The sequence below is a fragment of the Perognathus longimembris genome, chromosome 4, assembly GCF_023159225.1.
Source record: "Perognathus longimembris pacificus isolate PPM17 chromosome 4, ASM2315922v1, whole genome shotgun sequence".
NCBI classification, from domain to species: Eukaryota; Metazoa; Chordata; class Mammalia; order Rodentia; family Heteromyidae; genus Perognathus; species Perognathus longimembris.
In genome coordinates, this window is record NC_063164.1 from 57453629 (window position 1) to 57476784 (window position 23156).

Sequence of the window (23156 nt, forward strand, 5' to 3'; positions counted from 1 at the left end):
ATAACTGTACTGATTTTTTTGGTGTAGCATGTAGATTCCCTTTAATTAGATCAAAATGCCAAATAAATCAGAATATGTCACTATAATGATGGTGTCCTTGGAAACACTACCACATTCTCAGTGCAATTTAACTTGAGAGATTAACACAAAGCAATCACTGTGTACACTGGTGCATTTGTAAAAACTGAATGTACCACTTTGGTTTATGGCCTAACATCACATCTTAGACACTTACAAGTTATGTTTCTAAGGAAAGCAGAGGCAAACCGAGGTGACATGTTTATCTCTAGTCCTTGAGGACATCCTCTCTCTAATCTGCCACCGTGTACATGCACACATGTTCTTATTTGCAGGGAAGTAGAAACGGGAAGCATTTGATGAGCCCAGGGGAGCAGTGGTAGCAGGAGCCAAAGTTTTAACAGCTGTAGTAGTTGTGTTTCAGCTCAGATGTGTGGAAAAAACAGGAAATTGAGCGACTACATGTGAAAATGACTATTATGCTGCTATCCACAGGCTCTAGTTTCTAAGTCAAGGGAGTCAATAATAGTCAAGATAATTATAGGAGCCATTTAATGTCTTTTCTTCATGTTGAACTATGAGTAAGTCTATAATACACAGTGGAGTGTCAGAGGAAGGAACACTGTTCTTTCTCTTTTGCTTTTTCATGCCTATCCCCACTCACTGTCTCTCATGGCTTTAACAGATTTGGATAGAGAAGGTCATCTGGAATAGGGTGACCTCTGTGTGTCCTGATCTGCAGCAGCTTTCATTCACAGGTGTCTAGGACCCATTTATTGTCAGTAAAACTCGAGCAAAGTGCCCTACCAGAGAGAGGGAGTGGGCTCTTCTCTTGCATCGACGAAAGGTGTGGTCTTCTCCATCCCTGCAGAACTGCTTGATCCTCTCACATTTGTCCTGTTTCAAGAGAACAAATCTGAAAGTCTCAGAGAAGAACTTCAGCTGGTAAAAAGTAGCTTTTACACTTTCTGTGATGATCCTCTGCTTGCTAACTTTGCATCTTTAGTTTTTCCTGTCTCTTGTAAAGGATACGGTTTATTGTGATAGGTTGTTGCCTGTTCACTTTACTTCTTTCTAGGAAAGTGAGGTGTGACTTTGAACAAAAATATTTAACTGGAGTGATCTGAGAGAGGAAATGTACTCATTTCCACCTTGGCATTTTAATTGGGACAAATTTTTATCTTGACCCAGGTCTGTCTTTCATTTGGTTCAGTTTACCATATGTCACCTTGAAAATACACCGTGTTTCCACAGGAGCCATACTACGGAGTGACTCTCACTTTCTGCTTATGATCTTATCTCTGTGTGGAAATCTATAGGAAATTGACTCATGATGCTAAGAAAATGGAATCCTGAAGTTAGTGTCTTACAAACACAGTGCACCTATTCCCAGCACAAACATAGTTTCATGGTTATAAGACTAAACCTTTGGATGTATTTAGTAAAGTTTTAAAATAAATCAAGTTTCTATATATGTACTTGAGGAGTGACACTTAGGGATTTGTATTTTCATATGAAAATTTTAGAACATTATGCAAATTGTGCAAGGTTGAATTAGTGGAAGTTCTCTAAGGCACTGAATCAATATTTGCAATGATTTTTGTATCTTTCTTCATTCTTTTTTGTATGTTGTTTCACATATTAAGAACAATAGAAGTTAAAATTGATATTAATGGGAGATTTGAAAGTCAAAGATTTAGGACCTTTGTATTTTATTGTTTTTATAATTACTTTAAAACTCAGGTAAGATGGACCAAGGTTTTGGAACGCCACCTACATTTGAACATGAAAGTAATGTAAATCAATCAATAGTGTTAAAGGAATCACTTCATAGCATTAAGAAATAATATCCTGTGCTAAATGTGTATATAGCTTTGTAGGCAGGAAGCACACAGTATAGTGAAAATGTTTTCATTCCACCTTTGACTTTATCTACCACTTACCAGTCTTTACTGGATATTTCAAAAGATTTTGTGCTGGACAGTAGTGGCTCACGCCTCTAATCCTAGCTATACAGATGCTGAGATCTGAGGATCGTGGTTCAAAGCCAGCCCTGGAAGGAAAGTCCAGGAGACTCCAATCTCCAGTTAATTACCAGAAAACTGGAAGTGGTGCTGTGGCTCAGAGTAGTAGAGTGCTAGCCTTGAGCAGAAAAATCTCCAGGACAATGTCTGGCCCTGAGTTCAAAATGGACAAAAGAGAAGGAAAAAAAATATTTCCCATTCAGAAATAATTTTTTTTAAAGTTCTGGTACTTAATCATCCCACCTTAATAGTTACAAGCTCTCTAAGGTGATCTGTGCATTGATCAGACTGTTCTGTTTTATGTAATACTGTTCATTCTACAACAAAATTCGGGTACCAGGTAAGCATCCTGTCCTACTCTTGTCACCACTCAGGTGCTGAGCCATTGGGGATGGCTTTGTACCCATTACTTCTGTGTGTCTATGGCACTCTCCTTAGAGTGACACAAACAATGAAGCCTGCCCACACCAAACTTCCCTACAGAAGTTCAAAGAAGGTAAGAAAAGGTAGTGCTTACGAGTTGAGAATGGAAGCTCTTTCACTTTATTAGTCTTAGAGAACAAACCAGCCTCTTAGCTGCAATACTGCTACTAAAAAATTGTTCTTATTGATGTGGATCTAAAGCTTAGCAAATGTATGTTTATGTTTAAAATACAAAGGCTTAGGGATTTTGAGGAGATAACCTGTTCATATACAATCTGTTAATTTAATATTTAAATTCAGTTATGTGTAGCATTTGATTCCACTTTTGGAGTTTTTATGATGTTTCAGAAAAAAGTAAATTAGATCTCTCTCTGTCTCTGTCTCTGTCTCTGTCTCTCTGTCTCTGTCTGTCTGTCTCTCTCTCTCTCTCTCTCTCTCTGGCTAGCTAAGTGCATGCTAAATGGAAATATAAGGGGATTTTTTTTGTGTGTGTGTGCCAATACTGGGGCTTGAATTTAGGACTTGGGCACTGCCCCTTAGCTTTTTTTTTTTTTTTTTCAAGGCTGGTGTTTTATCACTTAAGCCACTTCAGCCTGTGATGGTTTATTGGAGATAAGAGTGTCATTGACTTTCCTATCCCAGCTGGCTTTGAATAATGTTTCTCAGATCCCAGCCTAATGAGTAGCTAGGATTATAGGCATGAGCCACTGTTACTGTGCTATGAAATCAAGTTTTTTTGCCTGGCTGGGAAATCAAAGTTTTATAGAGTTGGGTGACATGGAAGCTCATATCTATCATCCTAGCTACTCAACAGGTTTGAAAGTTTGAAGCTAGCAGTGCAGAAAAATCCATGAAATTCTTGTCTACAATGAAGCAGCAAGAAGTGTGGCTGAAATGGTAGAGTAACAACCATGAGCAGAAAAGGCAAGTGAAGCCATGAGTTCAGGCTCCGTTAGTACTAGGACAAAGAGAAGCAAAAAATAGAATGAAAGAAATATTTTTAAAAACTTGAAAATTATACTCAATAAATGGAAAATGAAAACAGTTTCTTCTGGTGGAAGAAGATGTGACTGTACTAATGCTGGATTTTAAGCCACTAAGCAAGTAGCTTAAGGTTTGACTGCTTTGATCTTTCATGTTCCTAACGTAAGTTGGGTCCTGCCCATGAAAGACTATGTGATCTTAGATTATTAGAAAATGTTTTCTTCCAAGACCATATTTAACCCCTTTAAAAGCACATACAATGATTGTGGAAGGACCACTTTCTTCCAAAATTAAATTGATAACATTCAGTATTTTTCTAAGAGGAAATACTTTCAAATGGCCCAAATTTCAAAAGGGGAAAAATATGACAAAATGGTAAGGCAACTCCTTTCAGTCCCTTGGTTTCTGTCACATAAGACTTTTCTCACCAAAAGAAATCAGCATTAATATTTCTTGATTATTACTGTTTCTGTACTGTTGGGGATTTAGACCCAGGACCTCATGCGTTTTATATTCCAGTCTTACTGTTACCATTTCTACCAAAACACAGATGCTGTTTTTAACTCAGTCAGATTTAAAATTCTAATTAAATTAAATGAAAATATCAGTTTTGTACTCATACTAGCTACATCTCAAGGGCACAAGAACCTTCTTTAGGTAGACTGTGGCTACTTGTGGAATAATGAGTCTCTTTACCATCATGACCAAATGTAAATATGTACATGTTATTCTCTACACAATACACAACTGCTTTATTTCTTGGTAACTTCTTTATGTATAGGATTTTATTTTTGCTAAATATATATCATTGTAGGAATGAATCCTAATTTATGTAACCAGTCCACTGTTTGATGGATGTTTGGGTTTATTTCTGTGCCCCATTCTCCACTTGCTGCTAAGTAGTCATTAGTAATTTTAGCATCTTTTGTGCAGTTTAAAATCTGTTGTAAAATCTAAACAGCAGGTGCTATTATTTTGACTGAGACTTTTGTGCAAGTTTCAACATTTATTACTATTTTCTGCATGTACCAGAGACACAGTGGTCTGTTATTAGATTAGCATAATTTGAATTTCTGAGTAACTTTTTGAACCTGAGTAACAAGCCCACATTGCCAGAGAAGGCAAGGGAATTACCCATCCATCGAAGTGGTGCGAGCTCACTTATGCTAAGTATTGAACTGAGTATTTAATGTTCATTTTGGAGGCATTAAGCAATGAATTCTTAAGGCACAGTGCTAATAAATTGTGTTCTATTTCTTATCACTCTTGTGATATTATTTACTTATTTATTTGAGATTCTCTTTTAGCATTCTATTCTCTGCTGTGGTCTCCTTTTCTTGTTTGTTTTTGTGCTCGTCTGGGTCTTGAACTCAGGGCCTGGGTGCTATCCCTGAGTTTTATGCTTAAGACTAGCACTCTAACACTTGAGCCACAGCTCCATTTCTGGCTTTTTGATAGTTAACTGGAGATAAGGCTTTCATACCCAGGCTACCTTGATCTTCAGATCTCAGCCTTTTGAGTAGCTAGGATTATAAATGTGAGCCACCAGCACAGCACTTGCAGTGGTATTTCTAAAAGAAAAAGAAGTATATTTTATTAACAACATAAATGAAAATTCTGAACAATACTGCTTCCTTCTTGCATTTTTTTTTTCCAGCTCTGGGCCTGAGCACTGTCTTTTGCTTCTTTTTGGTGAAGGCTAACACTTTACCTCTTGAGCCACAGTGCCACTTCAGGCTTTTTCTGTTTATGTGGTGCTGAGGAATTGAACCCAGGGCTTCATACATGCTAGTCAAGCACTCTAATACTAAGCCACCTTCCCAGGACCCTCTTCTTCATGTTGAGAGAAGAAATCTTTCTACATCTCATGGAGTTATTGGGTGGGGCATATGGACTATATTCTTACTTGAAACCTAAATATTTCTATTTGCATAGTGATAGAAGAGAAATCTCTGTTTTACAGAATAGAATATATATTTTAAAAGTGAAACAATTGGTCATTAACTATGTGATTAATTAGTGCATAAGAATTCTTGTTTGTGTCAACATCCTTAAGTGGAAATTGTCCACAGTCTTGCTATTTTGGTTTAGCTCTCTCTCTCTCTCTCTCATATATATGTATGTATACATATATATGTATATCTCTCATATATATGTATGTCATTAGCAATGAAACCATTAAGAAATTAAATTTTCAAATAAGCACCTAATAAAGAAAATCATTGTGAATGTTCTTTCTTCTGCATGTCTTCCCTGTACTTTTCAAATGGGTACAAGACTAAAATACTATAGTAGAAATGATTTTCCTGTTTCATTTTTTCCTTCTAAGAATGTTTTGGTAACAAATTAGCATTTTACATTATCCTAAAGTAAGATGAAATTCTAAACCCAAATTTATCTTTAAACTATGCCTTCAGAAAATGGTAAGATCTGGGCAGGTGATCTAGCATTCTATAGAGCAATTTAAGCACACTGGTTTATTTCATTTTACTCCCAGTTGCCTGGTGCAATGAGCCAGTACCCATAGCTCTCTGGCATTTAACAGCATTGGCTTTGGTTTCAGATAGAACTGGTCCAGCCAGAAGCCAGGCAACACTTGGCAGGCAGCTGTTGCTTAGTGAGCTTGGAGACAAGATCTGAACCTGAATCTCTGCTCTGTCACTCACTGGCCTAGGCACTTTGCTTCCTCTTCTAGCCTCTTATTTCCTCTGTGGTAGAAGAGGACAATAAGACAGAATGCTAAAAATAACACCAGCATATACTAGACATTCCTCATGGTTGTTAAAATTTTAAATATTATGTACATGATTAGGTCACAGTACTAATTATAATGCTGATGTTGTTTCCAATCTAACTCAACCCCAAGAAAGGACAGGAATGCCTTGTTCTCATTTGCCTCTTCCCAGAAGTGGAAGAGGGATTGGCTTGAAGGTTTCTAAATCCTTAGAGATTGTGGTGCTGTATCCCTGTAACCTCACCTACTTGGGAAGTGAAGATACAAGGATTATAGTCTAAGGCTGGCTGGGCAAAAGTCTCAGATCTTGAAAAACAAACAGACAAATGAAAACATGGAAAGCTAAAGGACTCCGGCATACCTCAAGTGGTAAAATGGCTACCTAGTTACCACCATGAGGCCCAGAGTTCAAGTCCAGTTCCAAGCCAGACTCATGGAATTTACCCATCCTCTTCTTTATGTTGATCTTAACGAAAACCAGTCTCACTTGTGAAGGAGAAAAATGCCCCATTTTAGAGATACTAGCAAGGAGATTATAATTCTAATTGTTTCCTCCCTTTGGCATTGTGAGAAATGCCTTTCTTTTGACCATTTCACTTTCTCCTTCATAAGGTGGGAGTAACTCTAATGGTATCTTTTTTTTTTTGTAAGACTGATAAGCAATGAGTGAAACTTTCTATTGTGAAGTCATACACAATAACATCATTATTCTGCTTTGAGAACTTGAACCATCCTAATCATAAATTATCACACACTGATGAGAATTTTCTTTAAAAACAGATCTTTTACCTCTTATAAACAAGAAATGGAGGCATCATCACACTTTACCACAAATGCTATAAAAATGAAGTATCTATCTAGAAGCTGAATTTAGCTACTGATAAGAACTAGAGTGTCCCTAACACCTGGTATTTTTCAGGATGACTTCAAGCTCATCTTTCAGTACCTGGGAGGGGACAGGCAGCCTTCGTCTCAGGTTATTTCAGCTGTGACTTTTCCAGCTCAGTGGGAGAGTAATGAGCATTTCTAGTAGAATACCTAGGTATTGATTCTACACTTAGAAATTTTTAAAGTGTTAAGATGCTTCTTTATATAAATTCATTCTGAGCCTTAATTGCTTCACAGATCAAATGATTATTTGTAAATTCATTTGCATTTCTGCTACTCAAATGGAGCAAGGTCACATGTCACTAGTCACAGGTATGCTAGTGAAAGACAGTTCACTAGCTACTATATGCAATACAAGGTATGTGCTGCTTCATCTAATGGTCATGTCAAGCCTAAATTCAGTGGATACAGTCATTACCCAGATGTTACAAAAGCAGAGCTTGTAGTATAACTACACAAGATGTATAGCCAGGCAGTGCCAGATCTGAGACTGGAACCTAGATGTTATTTGAAATCCATTTGCATCCTAATAATGCTTTGCCTCTTTACCACGATGACAAAGCCAATAAGAAAAGCAATAGGAGGCTTGACTTATATGGCATACTTTATGATCTGTTTTCCTCTTTAAATATTTTTTTCTGATTATAATATTAATATGCTTATTACAAAATATGTCAAAAAGATAATAAAAATAAATAAAAGAAAAGTCGTCCATGCCACCTAGAGATGGATGATAAAATGTCTTTCATTTTAAATTTCCAAAGTGCATTTTGAGTAAGATACAAATTACCATATTTTGTGTAAACAGCTCCAGTGGTCTCATAACTGTAAGGAAAGTATAGGTTAGATTGTTTTCTCCCTTAAATATCTTCCCAGAAATTTTATCATGCTAATATCCATAGCAGACTTCTAAAATGGAAACATAAGTAATTTTATAAATTCTTTTATTAGAAGAATACTGATTTATACCTTGAAACCAAGGCTTTTTCAGATATAGTTCAGGTAATATGATATTAGATATAGTCTTTTAGGCTTTTAAATGAACATTTAGATGTTTATGCATCTTCGGTTCATGTTTTCCCCCCTAGGTTTATATTGCAGGTTGTTTCAAGTTTTTAAAATACTTTTGTCATGCAAAATACTTTTGAACCCGTTACATAGCAAGTCGTGTGTGTGTGTGTGTGTGTGTGTGTGTGTGTATGTGTGTGTGTGACCCTTTCAGCTGTTGAACCTTTGAGCTTCTGCGAATGAAAACATTAGTTTAAGAATTGGCAGACAGTTTCTTTAAAAGTCTGAAAGCCAGTGAGGAAACCAATGACAGGGATTGCTTCCCATCCAGGAGCTATGAGAGCCATCATTAGCTTGGGAGAACATCTGTGTGTGGTGCTGCTGTGACTCTCAGAGGAATAAGCTGCCAGAGAAGTGACATTCTCAGAGTGAAATAAGGGGAATCAAGCTGTTCAAATGAGTAACTGTTTATCTGCTTCTGACATGCATTTCTCTTTCTTTTCCTCTTGATCTCTCTATATCTCTGTCTTTTCTGTCTGCTTTCCTATTTGGGGGAGATAGGGGATCTTACTATGTAGTCTAGGCTGGCTTGAAACTTGATATATAGCCCAGGCTGGACTCAAACTTACATTTCTCCTGCCTCAGACTCCTGAGTGTGTCTGTCCCAGAGGTTTGTATTTCTTTAAACACAACCTGTATAATCTCAAACCATATATGATCTCTTTCCAGCAGTACTTAAAAAGCTTGGACCCCTGAAAATATCTAATTACTAGTCTTTCCTATGGTCTAGGTGGGTAAAAGAATTTGGATTTGAGAGAGAGAGAGAGAGAGAGAGAGAGAGAGAGAGAGAGAGAGGAGAGAGAGAGAGACTTGGAGTAGTTGAAGATTATTGTATTTGAAGCTATTTAATAGATAACATTGGAAGAACAAGAAATCTTCCTGTTCCAATCAACAACTCATTTATTTATTTATACTAACAAATACTGATTGAAAGCTAACTACATCTGAAAGTAAGTTAGGTACTAGCAGGTAATTGTATTGAAAATATTACTATATGGTACATGGAAGTGAAATTCATGGAAATCTGATTACTTTGGATGAACTTTAAAAATATGCATCTTATATTAAGATCTGCATCTTATTAGCAAGATTCATATTTGTTAAAATATTAAAATGTGTATCTTATAAAAATTATACATCTCAGCACAACCACCAAGGGAGTATAAACAATATTCTCTGTTTTTTTTTTTTTTTGGCCAGTCCTGGGCCTTGGACTCAGGGCCTGAGCACTGTCCCTGGCTTCTTCCCGCTCAAGGCTAGCACTCTGCCACTTGAGCCACAGCGCCGCTTCTGGCCGTTTTCTGTATATGTGGTGCTGGGGAATCGAACCTAGGGCCTCGTGTATCCGAGGCAGGCACTCTTGCCACTAGGCTATATCCCCAGCCCCATTATATTCTCTGTTTTAAAATAAAGAAAATAGAAATCTTTGAAATGCCAATTACTATGCAGTTCCTAATATTTTATTTTTTGTAACGTGGATGATAGCATGTCTGGTCCTGAAGATGTCTTAACATTTTCAGAATGTTTACACCATATAGATCATGTGAATGATTATGTACTTCCTCATACTTACCTTGGGGGCTTACTGGACTCCCCCAAGTTAGCACTTATTTCTCTTGGTCAGGTCCAGGATCCAGTGACTTACCCTTTCTGAGAGTTTTAGTGAAAAGTCTTGAGAATGCTACTCTCACCAAAAGGGACTGGATGGAAGTGGGTAGAGAGGTGCCAAAGGGAAAATTCCTGAAGGGAATAATATTCTATAACCCAGGAGGCCTGAGGATCACTATGGCAGCAAGAAATAGTTAGCTTTGGCCTGATCCTTTCCTGTCCAGAGCTGCCAGGGTCTCTGCCTCAGCAAGGACAAGGTGGAGCTGTCACTTTGACATCAAAAGCCAGTGGAGGTCATTCTTTACTCACTAGGCTCTAACAGCTACATTTGTTGCCTTAAACTTGTGACTTATCTATATAAAGTGACAATCATGAGAATCGTGAATGATTCTACTGAGAGTGGAGAAGTTATTTATGCCTGTGGTGTTTCTGTTTTGTTTTTTGTTTTCCATTCTGCAAATGGGCATAACACTTCCATCTCCTAGGCTTGGTGCTTAGATTTACTTGGAAGTGTTTATATGTAAAAGCATGAAATGTTGGAAGAGTAAACACTCACTGGACCAAGATATTCATTTAGCAAATGTCTGTAGGTAAGTTATTAAAGTTTTTGAACATCAGCCATATGAAGTTCGGCAAGACTGGGTTAGCTGCCCACTCACAGTTTCTATTCAGTTAGTTGATACTTGGCTAGGGATCATTGTTTCCTAAATATAAATAAGGCTGTTTTGTAACTCATTAATTCATGGAATGTGATATTCTGGAAGCAAGTTTTCCAGCTCTTTGTAATTATTATCCCAGTAAGATGTGGAGATAGTTAGCAGAGTATGTTTATATTATAAATCTTTATGATTTTTTCCTCTAGGAAAAAATATACTAACTAACCCAATATGTTCTTCAATGGACTTCCATGTTGGCAATGGTTCCTGATGAAGAGACCATGTATATACACACATATACGTATACATACACATATACATATATGTATGTATACGTATGTGTGTATATACATGGTCTCTTCATATACATATACATATGTATATATGTATATATACATATATGTGTGTATATGCACACATATGGATATATATGTATATGGAAAAGACAATCCTTTTCCTATAAGAAGAGAGATATAATTTTGTGCTTTTATATTCCTGTCTCACTTTCTAACACTTGTACGCATGATGGAAACTACTCACTACTTGGCCTTCCATTCAGTCACCAAATATTAACATCTGTAAAGGAGAAGTATCCCCTCCACACTACAAATAATATATAACACTAGAACTATGACTGACTTTTCTTGCGAATACAGGTCTCAAAATAATGTGATCTTGGGGGCTGGGGATATGGCCTAGTGGCAAGAGAGCTTGCCTCGTATACATGAGGCCCTGGGTTCGATTCCCCAGCACCACAAATACAGAAAAAAAAATGGCCAGAAGTGGCGCTGTGGCTCAAGTGGCAGAGTGCTAGCCTTGAGCAAAAGGAAGCCAGGGACAGTGCTCAGGCCCTGGGTCCAAAGCCCAGGACTGGCCAAAAAAATAAAAATAAAATAAAATAAATAATGTGATCTTGGTTGAATGGGTTATGCATTTCCTTTCTAAATTCTTGATGCATTTCTTTCTCTTGACAGCACAAAATCTCTTGGGTATGAGAGCAGGGTAACATCTACAGGAAGGTGTTCCTTCTTATTGAGCTCTGTGGAACCATCTTCCTGTCAGCTTAGACTCATTTCCACATGAGTAGATCTAATTAAAAATTGTCAGTGCTATTTCTGAAGGAAGACAGGTTATTATTTCGATGGTAAGGCAGACAGCTGTTTTTTTTTTTTCCATTTAAGACATCTCATCCACAATACTACTGGTCATAAACTGAAAATTGATGAAAAATCTCAGTTATAGAGAAGGAAGATATGATCAGGCACACTGTAGTTGACTCAAGATTGGCCACATTTTTTTTTCAAAAGTATTGTGTTCTAATAAATGCAGTCATTCTCACTTAAACATGTGTTATTTAAACAGTTCAAAAGCATGTCACATCACTATTTTCAGAGAGTGAGGTAATTTTTAAGATCTGTCAGGCATCTTTGAGTTTTCCAGCAATATTTGTATATTCTATAAAAATAACAGCATTTTGTTCTGTGCACCAAACTGTTCTGAAAGGAGACAGATTTAGAATTCATGAAGTTAAAAAAAAGTCTAGAGGCAAAACCCGCTGTTCCTTTTTGAGTCCTCCTCTGAAATAACAAAAGCCCTAGAAAGTCTTCAGATTTTTAAGTCGAGGATGTACTTCAAGTGAAATTCAGATAAAAATTGGGCCCAGGGTTATGGCCATTGAAATGTACCAACTTTGGGGACAATTGTTTGCTTTTCTGCTTCGTGTTTGGCATAAACATATTTCTTGAGTTTTCCTATTCTTTTTCTTTCTTTTTTAACCATTAAGTGTGCTTTTTTTGTGGTCATCAATAGGTTTTAGATGAAGCAACATACTTGAGTTGTGAAATTTCACCAAAACAAATATCAGAATTTTCTTCTTTTTTTAATCATGGAGCTTAAACTTAGGTCCTGGGCACTGTCCCCGAGGTTGTTTGCTCAAGGCTAATTCTCTACCACTTTGAGCCACAGTGCCACTTCCAGTTTTTTGGTGGTTAATTGGAGATGAGTCTTAAAGATTTTCTTACCTGAGCTGGTTTTGACCCGTGATCCTCAAAGTAGCTAGGATTATTGGCATGAGCCACCAGTGCCTGGGTATTTTTTAATTTTATCTAGAAATATCACTTTCTACATTTTCCCATCTTGATGGTTTAGAAATGTGAGGGGAGGGATGGGGATATGGCCTAGTGGCAAGAGTGCCTACCTCATATACATGAGGCCCTGGGTTCGATTCCCCAGCACCACATATACAGAAAATAGCCAGAAGTGGCGCTGTGGCTCAAGTGGCAGAGTGCTAACCTTGAGCAAAAAGAAGCCAGGAACAGTGCTCAGGCCCTGAGTCAAAGCCCCAGGACTGACCAAAAAAAAAAAAAAAGAAATGTGAGGGGAAATACTGTATTAAATTGGATAGTTTAGACCCTTCTTGATGTTTGAGAAGTTCTCCTGCAAAAAAAAAAATTTTTTTTGCCTCATAGGTCACGTTTTTATGTATGCATCTTTCTCTTGTTTTTGTAAAATCCCTTAATATATAAAGCTTATTTACACTTCATGTCTTACATTCTATCACCTAAATTTTATCATCCATCTTGTTTTGTCCTATCAGTTGTGGGGCTTGAACTCAGGGCCTGGGTGCTGTTGCTGAGCTCTTTTGCTCAAGGCTAGCACTCTAGTACTTTGAGCCATAGCTCCACCTCAGTTTTTGAGTATAGAATTGGAGATAAGACTCTCACAGAGACTTTCTCCTTGGGCTGGCTTTGAATCATAATCCTCAAAGCTCATCCCCCTGAGTAGCAAGGATTAGCATCCATCATTTTTTATTTAGGTAGCATTTTTAGATATTTTCATATAGTTACCTTTGTCATTGCATTTCTTTAGAGATGCCAACAATTTGTTTTAACATATTTCCTTATAAATTTGTTATTAAGCACTTTCCAGAAATAAGATGCTTACTGTTTATTTTTTTGACTTGAGAGTCTAATTTTTTTGAAGTAGTTATCTTAGTGTTATCTGTTGAGCAACTGATCTTTTTGCACTGATTTGAAACATTTTTATTCTTATGTTGTTACTGGGTTTTCCACTTCCGCTCTGTTGAGGTGCATTGTGGTATGTTTTAATGATCTGATAGGATTAAGTCATAATGATCAACATTCTTTTTCAAAATTCTCTTGGCAGTTCTCAGGCATGTGTTATTCCAAGTTGAGTTTAGAATTGGAAATGAGATTTTCTCAGTTGAATTTCATTTCCATATTAATTTTCAAGGAGCTGGTATTTCTACTATAGTGGTTTTCCCACTCAAGAAAGTGTCCCACCATGGCAGGCTCCCTTTCTGTCACAAACTGCTGCATTTGATCATTAGGTAGGTATCTTTCATGGTCACCTTCCATTAGAAGCAAATCTTATTAAGGGCTAGTAGATGTCTTTAACATGCTATCTTCAACCAAGCAGCTTTACCCTTCTGGAATTTTGAAGTGTGGTCCTTACCACAAGTGTCAATATCAACTGGGAACTTGAGTAAAATTGCTCTTTCTAAGACCTACTTTATACTTTATAAGGCAGTATAAAGGTGAATTCAAGCAACTCTCCAGTTTTCTGATCCTAAGTATTAGCTAGTGTAGTAAGGTTTCAGAATAGTAATTCTCATTGTAATGGGGCTGCCATAGAATGATTCTGTACCTTAAGCGAAGGTTATAGATTCTTATTAGTATTACTAAAGTACATTCTAGTAAGTGAATACTGACATAATGAACAAAGTGAAAATTACAGTAATGGTGCCAGGGAGAATGGAGAGAAAGAGCTGGAAAGTAAGGAGTGTTACAGGTTTTGATGAGTTCTGATAATTGGTTTTGCCAAGAAGGTCATAACAATTCTTGGTATGGAATGGTCAGGATAAAAACTTTCAGTCATGTTCAGAGTTAACACCTTTAAGGTGGGAAGGTACATTGGTCTGAATTCCATTTTAAGGGTATGTATGAGATAAATTTACTAGAATTCTAAATTACACTGAAATGAAAACATGTGTTATATGCCCCAAGTTTCAAAACATCCTTCTTTAAAACATCTGTCTTTGTAAAAAGAATATGCAAGCTAAATAAAAAAAAAAAAGGTCTTCATCCAAATGGTAGATGGTAAATGATTAATAAACACAAGTAAATAAATACTTGAAATGTTATCAGTAATTGAGAAACTAGAAAAAATATTAATTTATTCAACATTAGTAAATGATTTTATGCCAGAAATTGAGCTAAGCATTGGATATAAAAGTTTTGATTAAGGTTTATTTTTTATTTTTGTCTAGTTATTATTGGTACTAGGAATTGAACCTGAGACATCCCACATGCTAGATAAATAAGGGCTAAATGTGACTCATGAGAGGTTTATAATGGGATGTTATGTGACTTACAGTTGGGCCATAATGAAGCAGGCATGGGTGCCTGTTTGGGAGTTACTAACTAAGGCTTCTAGGAAGTGGTAATGCTTGAGCTAAGCTGGAAGGACTTGAGGTCCTCCAGGAAAGGTATGTAGAGAATGTGGTAGGAATTCAGTCAGTGATTAGTTTTGCTTTGGGGCACAAGGGGTCTCAGCTGGGGCTGGGAAGGGTATAATGGGAACTGTTCAGCCAGTAAAGGAAGAGACTTCCTTGAATGATATGGAAAGCTGGAGCTATCTAGTGTGAGTAGAACATGGTGACTGAGGAGAGGCCAGTGAGATTATAGGTGAAAACAGACCAAGATGTGTACATGTTCCAAGGATTATTGTGGACTAAAATACTTTTATTTTTCTTTCTCTTCTCTTTCCTTCCTCCTCTTCATCGTCCCCCTCCTCCTCCTTTTTCTTTGTTCTCCTCTCCTCATTTTCCTCTTCTCCTCTACTTTCCTTCCCTCCCTCCTTCCTTTCTTCTCTCCTTCCTTCCTTCCTTCTCTCCTTCCTTCTTTCCTTCCTTCCTTCCTTCCTTCCTTCCTTTCTCCCTCTCTCCCTCCCTCCCTCCTTCCCTCCCTACCTCCTTTCCTTCCTTCCTTCCCTTCCTTCCTTCCTTCCTTCCTTCCTTCCTTCCTTCCTTCCTTCCTTCCTTCCTTCCTTCCCTTCCTTCCTTCCTTCCTTCCTTCCTTCCTTCCTTCCTTCCTTCCTTCCTTCCTTCCTTCCTTCCTTCCTTCCTTCCTTCTCTCTCTTTCTTTATATTTATCTTGCTTTATCTGGTACATTATCCTTTTTATACTATGTTCCATAATATTTAGGCATAGCAATTTAGCTTTAGAATTCAGGACATTTGGGGTACAATTTCATGTTTAGAATCACATTTTTAGTATGAGTTCTGTTCTTCCTTTCTTGTGTTGAAGATTTCAACTCTGGTTTCAAAAGTTGACTAGTTAATCTTGCAAAATCTCTTCTACCACGGGTGTGGCCTTGCCTTATTCTGGCCTAAGAAACTCTGTTATGTTCTGATATTCATTTGCCCAGGGGCTAAGGTCTTCCTTTCTGAATCTGTGGGGGTTTGATTGCATGCCTCTAACTTTTGCCTTAAGCTTCAGTCCCCTAAGCATGGCTCTGAGTCTCAAACTTTCACTACTAATCATTTTAATCAGTTTTTGTGTAAGACTAGCTGTTGTCCTAGTAGCAAGATGCAGCTACCCGTTTTTAACTCCACCTCCTGGCAAGCTGCAACATCTCAAAAACAGTTAGAACCCTAAAGTTACTTTGACCACTATTATCACATTATAACCCTTCTTATCCCAACCTTACTCAGCCTACCATTGACTTCTGTTGTGAATGAATTTAAATTTTTATACTTTAAGGAGAACAAAATGTTAACATCTATAGAGTATTACAACATAGCCTTATTAAAAAAAAAAATTCTACCATGACCCTTTTTGGTATCCTCTCCCCTTTATTTTCTTTTTAAGTAATGATTGCATTTACAAGGATATTGCCAAACAGAGGTCTGTCTATTCATATGAAGTTCCTTTCCTGTCCTCTTTAAAAGTCCTTAATCCTAGCTATGCAGGAAACTGAGATTCAGAGGATTGCTGAGATTTTAGAGGACTGTTGTTCTTACCTAAAAGTCCACAGGATGGCACCTCAATAGGTGAGACTGGAAACATAGTATCATCAGATCTCAGTGCAGGCACATGCCCATGCAGGAAGTAAATACTTACCTGAAAGATAACTAGTACTAAAAAAGGAATGGAAGCATGGATCAATGGTAAGAGTGCCTGCCTAGCAAGGGAAATGCCTGAGTTTAAGGCCTAGTACTGTCAACAAGAAAAATAACAAATCAGAACACCACTTCTTTGCTGCCTGTACTGGTTGCATAATAAAGGATTTGTTTTAGAAGGTATGGAGAATGCTTGGATGCCTGGGCCTAACATTCCTTTTTGGCCTTACCTCCTACCTTCTCCACCCTCATTCTTTTCAGATGTGGGAAGCCAACTGTAGCTTCTGAATTCTAGAGTTACACGCTCCTTTGCCTTCACCCATTGCTCCTTCAGTGTGGAATTCTACTGATCCAATTCCCTAGCTATAGAAATCCACATTTTTAAACCCCAAATTCCAAATTTTACCTCCTTAAAGCTTTCCCAGTTACTTAAGCCATATTTATTTCAACCCTTCGGTTTCATGGTATTTTAGCTACATTTGCCAAATATATGGCATTTTTACAATCTATAGACTTGTTTATTTATAAGATTTTTCCATAATGGGGGTTCAATAATTGTCCAAAAAATAAAAAAATACTTTCTACAAAGGAGGATATGGTATTCATAGGTATTCATAGGTATTCATAGCAAGAATTCATGCTTCCCCATAGTTGCCTATTTTCTTCTCAATTCTTTCTTACTGGGAGCATATTTGAAGCTATGTGAAAAAGCACAGATTGAGGAGAAATAATTCATGAGCCATTATTCAGTTAAGGGTAGTAATGCTTTGTGTGGAAATTCCTTGATAATGTATTAGAATCCTTATCTGGCACTTGTTTGTCTTGCTTGTTTGCCTGCATGCTACCATTTGTGCCATGCCTCTAATTCAGCCTATTTCTAGTTATTTTGGAGAGGGAGCCTTAAGGACTTTCCTGCCAAATTTGGCTGCCATCTTTTGGATCTTAGCCTCATGAGTAGCTAGGATTCAAACGGTGAGCTACCAGTGAAATCTCCACTCCTGTATATAATGTATATTCTATTGGATCTTATTCCATTACCCTCTCACCCTCTCCACTTTCTAAGGCAATTTCAATATGTTTCATTGTTCTGTTTTCATATGTGCAAAGTCAAAGTATCCACTTTGACCATATTCATCTTCATTTCCCTTTAATCATTAGCTCTCTGCCTTTCAATAGTACCTACACTCCCAACAGTGCCTAACTTGATATTTTTAATACAATACTATGACAGCACTTTTACACACATTGGTTTGTTAAATCCTTTCTGCTGCCCAGTGGGCTTCATGTTGTCTAGTTTCCTATAGAGCTGAGGCTCATACACTTTCCTAAACTGAGATTGAGTAAGGGTTGTAAAGCCAGGTTATCATTTCGGGTCTGCCTGTTCTTTATCGCTGCTCTATATTCCTTGATGATTGGGAAAGGATATATAACCCACTCTGTCTCTTTGCTACAGAGATCAGATCAAGTGAGCTTGATGGTAGGCTTCAGAGAATAGGGAATTTATTCATTTTTCTAGTGCTGCAATAGTTGGCTTTAAACTGAGGAAGAAAACACACACTGAGGTAATTTTATGTATATCTGCCTGTTTATTCTCTATATGTTATGTGTAAATTTTTCTTTTAAGTGTCTGTAACCATTTGACTTCCTATTAAGTATCTTTTCTTCTCTTGAGACTTTTGAATCAAGACTTTGTTGAGGGAAGAGGTAAGATCATCAGGAACGACACAGCATTGTTTTTACTCTGCATTAGTATGCAAAGGTTTGATGGCACATGGTTTAAGTGGTGGGGCTAGCTTGGTTGAGACCCTGAGTTCAATTCCCAGTACTGCAACACACACACACACACACACACACACACACACACACACACACACACACACCAATAAAACATGCATAGAAAGGGAATAATTCAAGCTTGAAATTCTTAGATAATTTATTTATCCAATGAAAATGAAAGTTTATTGATCACTTACTATGTTTTAGTCTTTAGTCTTGACCAATATTTACCAAAGTCTTGTTTGTGGTCTTACAACAAGTATGTTAAATGTATTATAGCATTTTGTTGTAATGACATTCTTGTATATAGCTACTGCTATATTTTCCCTACTTCCCAGATTTTTGAAAAAATCTGACAATGAGACAAAGCAACATCTCCTAGATGATTCATACTGGGAGGCTTATAGCTGTGATCCATCAAATTACATATTATTTTAGTATGTGCCAAATGACTACTTTGCATAGAGTTTAGCTTTCTAAAGCTTAAAAATAACATTGTAACACATTATACAGTGTGTTTGTATGTAAAGCATGTGCTTGCCTTTTTTTGTCCAAAAGATATCCTAAACACTTATTTAACCGTATTAAAAATATTACTGACATTTTCAGCTTTTTCATCCACATATTTATTTTTATTTTTAGTTTTTAAAAATTCCACAAGGAGTTTCAGCAGCCCAGTAAATCCATTTGTGATGTTGCATAGCAAACACTGGAGTTGAAATTGGAAAGTTTGTGTTTATTTTGTTATTCTGTCCCCTCCTTGTTTTAAGAGGGACAGAGACTTTTCACAGAGTAATTGGCTCATCATTTTTTACCACTTGGTGCCTCAAAGGAGTACCACCTCTGCAGTCAGGCAAACAGAAATAATTAGCACCCAGTGTTTCATGTGGATGATGGGAGTGGGTTGTATAATATGATACCTTTATATATTTGCTTATAAACTATAGTAAGTCATATTGTTTGTAGATTCATTTTTATTTATTTATTTATTTTTGTGCAAGTACTCGGGTTTAAACTAGGGCCTTGTGCTCCTGCTTGGTTTTTTTTTACTCAAGAGTGTTAATTTACCACAGAAACCAAACTTCCATTTCCAACTTTTTGCTGATTAATTGGAAATCAGAGTCCCATGGGCTGGCTTTGATCCATAACTCTCAGACTTCAGTCTATTCACTAACCTAGGCAGGGAAGTCCCCGAGACTCTTACCCTTAATTAGTTGCTGAAAAGTGAGAAGTGGAGCTGTGGCTCAAGTAGATCTCTAGCCTTGACGGAAAAAACTAAGAGGCAATGCAGTCAGGCCCTGAGTTCAAGTACTAGTATCAGAATCACAAAACAACAAACAGAAAAAAAAAAAAAAAAAACAATCCCCTCCGCCATAGACTTAAAACTCTCACCACCCATAGAAAAATGTGTATTAAGGTGATTGTTTCAGCATTTCTACTTGCATGAGTTAATTTGATGTTAAACCTTCTTGAACCATAATTAAAAGTATGTGTCACCTTCTAATTCCCATGTCTTTTTAATTCATGGTTTTGCAATTTGAAAATTTAACTGTTTGGCCGTATGGGATGAAACCTGAGGAATTTATTTGAAGGTATTTACTAATAAAATCCTTGAAGTAAATAAGCAAACCCTAATTTACTTGAGTTTGCTTAAAGGAACTTTACTTTGCATAACCAAAAGCAATGAAATTATTTTTATTTCTGTTTAACTATATAGTAGAGTACAACTGCCTAATGCTTAGTTAGACAATTCTTTGTCCATTCTATATTAAAAGAGATCAGGATCTAAATTTAAAAAAATCAACTAACAGTTAATTGACATTTTACTATATGCCAGGCATTATACCATGGAATTTTATTTATAACATGCATTTTATTTTTATGTAACAGAGTTGAGTGCTGAGTGATGTACAGAGGGGTTACAATTTCATACATAAGGCAGTACATACATTTCTTATCCAACTTGTTACCTCCTCCCACATTCTCCCCTCTCTGCTCCCCATTTCCCTCCCCCTCATGAGTTGTACTGTTGGTTTACAGCATATACTTTTTTGAACTTCAGTTTTCAATTATTTTTATTCTTGTACTTTGTACATCAAAAATATGAACCATGCGACATACACTTCTGCAATCAGAATGGCTTTTCTTGAGATTTTCTTTCAAGTGGATCAAATTTATTACACAACCTTTCGCTACCATTTTCTTGTTTGACTAATGTTATGTTTGTATTTTTTCCTCCATTGAGTAACATGTCACTACAAGTTAAACCTTCTTTACTGAAAGTCAAAAAAACTTTCTGACAATCTGATGCTTGCAGTGAGGAATATGATTTTCATATTTCTTCCTGGTTGGCATTTTGTTTATATATTTTTCTTATAACAGTTTTCTTTTTGAAGCTCTTACTGTGAAGCAGATGTCTGCCCTCTGAGTTCTCCTTAGGAAGCTTGCGTGAGATTCACCAGTAAGAATTTAGAGCTTTCATCTGGAGAACTATAAAATTTGTGGTGTGTTTAATATGAATGATTGTACACTCATATATTATTGAATGATTTTGATTTATGTAGGTGCTTTATGTGTATTTAACAAATGTTAAGTACAAATAATATTTATTTTCACATATAGTATGTAATAATATAGTATGTCATGTTTATCACTTTATATGACATTAAAGTACAATGATATAGCAGTCTAAGAATATACTATCCTGAGTTAGAGGTTCCTCAGTACAGTTCTGTCCTAAATTTATCAATGAGAGATGTCAAACTGAGACAATTATTAGGGTGGTTTTTTTTGTTGTTGTTGCAATTTATATTCTTTAGAACCAGAAATTTAAAGTACCTTAAATGATAGCTATTTACTAAGTGACTAAATATTTCTGTCATTGGATTTCTGTCTCAATACCATGACACCAATAATAGGCTTGGAAAGACTAATACTACATCTGAGTTTTGTCATTTATCTTACATAACTAATCCTATACAAGTTTTGACCACAAAAAGATTTTTTTAATATTATTCTCCTGATTTTAAAGACGGATGTAGTGACCCTCAGGATAACGAAACAGATCTTGCTAAAAAGATATTTCAGAAATAAAATCAGCTGTGAAGCTTAGTAATGACTATTTCCTTTGTATTTGGGTAATTTTAAGATGTCTTATATAAATGTTACCAAACAGTTCCATGATTTCTACAGATAATTGGAAATGGACTGCAGATCAAATTTATCCCATAATTTAGTACAATATCACCATAGACAAGAATGGTAATATTTCAGTTACTTCCTCTATTGGAATATTTTAGGGATAGTATCCCTTGAAAGTTCCTATGTTGGTCTACTGTGGTTCTACCATACATTGAGACTATTTAGTGCCAATTATAGAGAGTACCACATTGTTTGGCTATAAAAAGAAACATTGTTCTTTTTAAGGCAGTGTGGGGCAATAAACTAGCTCTTTCTGCCTTAAACAATTTTGTTACTGGTAATTTGTTTTCAAATGCACTGATGCCAAAAAAAAAAATACTGTGGACCTTTGTACTACATATTTGAAACAAAACTTGTGTTTTTTTCCTCTGTAAAAAGCTATAATCTACTGTTTTATTTTGTTTTCAATGTGCTTAATTACTTAACAAATCTGGTTAAAGTTACACTGTACCCTGGAAAACTACAGACAAGGAAGGAAGGAATACATGGTCAGGGTGGCTAAAAGAGGTAATACAAAGTTTCAGCATTTTTCTCAGAGGGCATTAACACATTCCTTCCTTAAGCCTTACTGATTTTATTTAACATTTTATCCTAATGCACTAGCTGTTAGACTTTAAAGGCAAGGGCTAGAAGTAGTGATTTATTGTTTGTTTGTTTTTTGCAGTCCTGGGCTTGGACTCAGGGCCGGAGTACTGTCCCTGGCTTCTTTTTGCTCAAGGCTAGCACTCTGCCACTTGAGCCACAGTGCCACTTCTGGCCATTTTCTGTATATGTGGTGCTGGGGAATTGAACCCAGGGCCTCATGTATATGAGGCAAGCACTCTTGCCACTAGGCCATATCCCCAGCCTCAGAAGTAGTGATTTAGAATAGCAGAGAGGTTGCTTGCAGCAGCAGTAATGACTGAAAAAAAGAAGACCCCCCCCAAAAAAAACCCCAACCAACCCTTCAAGCTAGAACTTGATCCACTTATCGTTGTTGATATCAAATAAAAAATAAGAATAGGATACCAGTATGGCAAAACAAGCTGAGACTGTGACATGAAAGTGACTTGTATGTCCTTGTAACTTCTGCTCCATAGTTGCAGACACCGAGTCTATCTGTATGTAATTTTGTGTGGTAGAGACACAAAAGAAAGTCTGGTCCTTTTGCCTTGGATAACTCCTTCTCAAAATATACCTAGCTGTTCTGGAAAGATAATGAAAAGCCAAAACTCAAAGATCTAGAAACAGAAAGAGATGGAGCAAACAAACACAGTATGTATAATAACAAACACAACTGTTAAGGATAAAATAAAGCCTTATCTGATGTTTTCATTTCTGAAATTACATAAGACATGGCACTATCCACTTCTTTCATATAGATATTTTATACATATAAAATATGTAATATCTATAAAATAGATAAGCTACATAATACCTAAATAAATCTAGAGAAAACACTTTGTAATACCGAATGAAAAAGTGTAGGAAGTTGTGTCGCCCATATACACCACTGGAATTACTTGAGATATCAAATGCAGTTGAAGGTGTGGCACAACAAGAATTCCCACTCTTTTCTGGTGTAATGAGTCTATCAAATTAATGGGAGGAAAGTGTGAGTGTTTGGAGAATGTGGGTGTTCTTTATCTTTATTC

The 23156-nt window shown here is 36.6% G+C and overlaps 1 protein-coding gene and 2 long non-coding RNA genes across 9 annotated transcripts in view; all 3 read left to right on the forward strand.

Annotated features, from left to right (window-relative positions):
• The window catches only part of Cobll1 (cordon-bleu WH2 repeat protein like 1), a 131202-nt gene that overhangs the window by 12491 nt on the left and 95555 nt on the right, over positions 1-23156 (forward strand). The window lies entirely within an intron of this gene.
• On the forward strand, positions 2162-5554 carry LOC125350609. Its single transcript, XR_007210778.1, has 3 exons — positions 2162-2838; positions 5004-5011; positions 5541-5554. It is a non-coding gene; the product is annotated as an uncharacterized LOC125350609 (long non-coding RNA).
• Positions 21500-22439, forward strand: LOC125350606. Its single transcript, XR_007210775.1, has 2 exons — positions 21500-22157; positions 22375-22439. It is a non-coding gene; the product is annotated as an uncharacterized LOC125350606 (long non-coding RNA).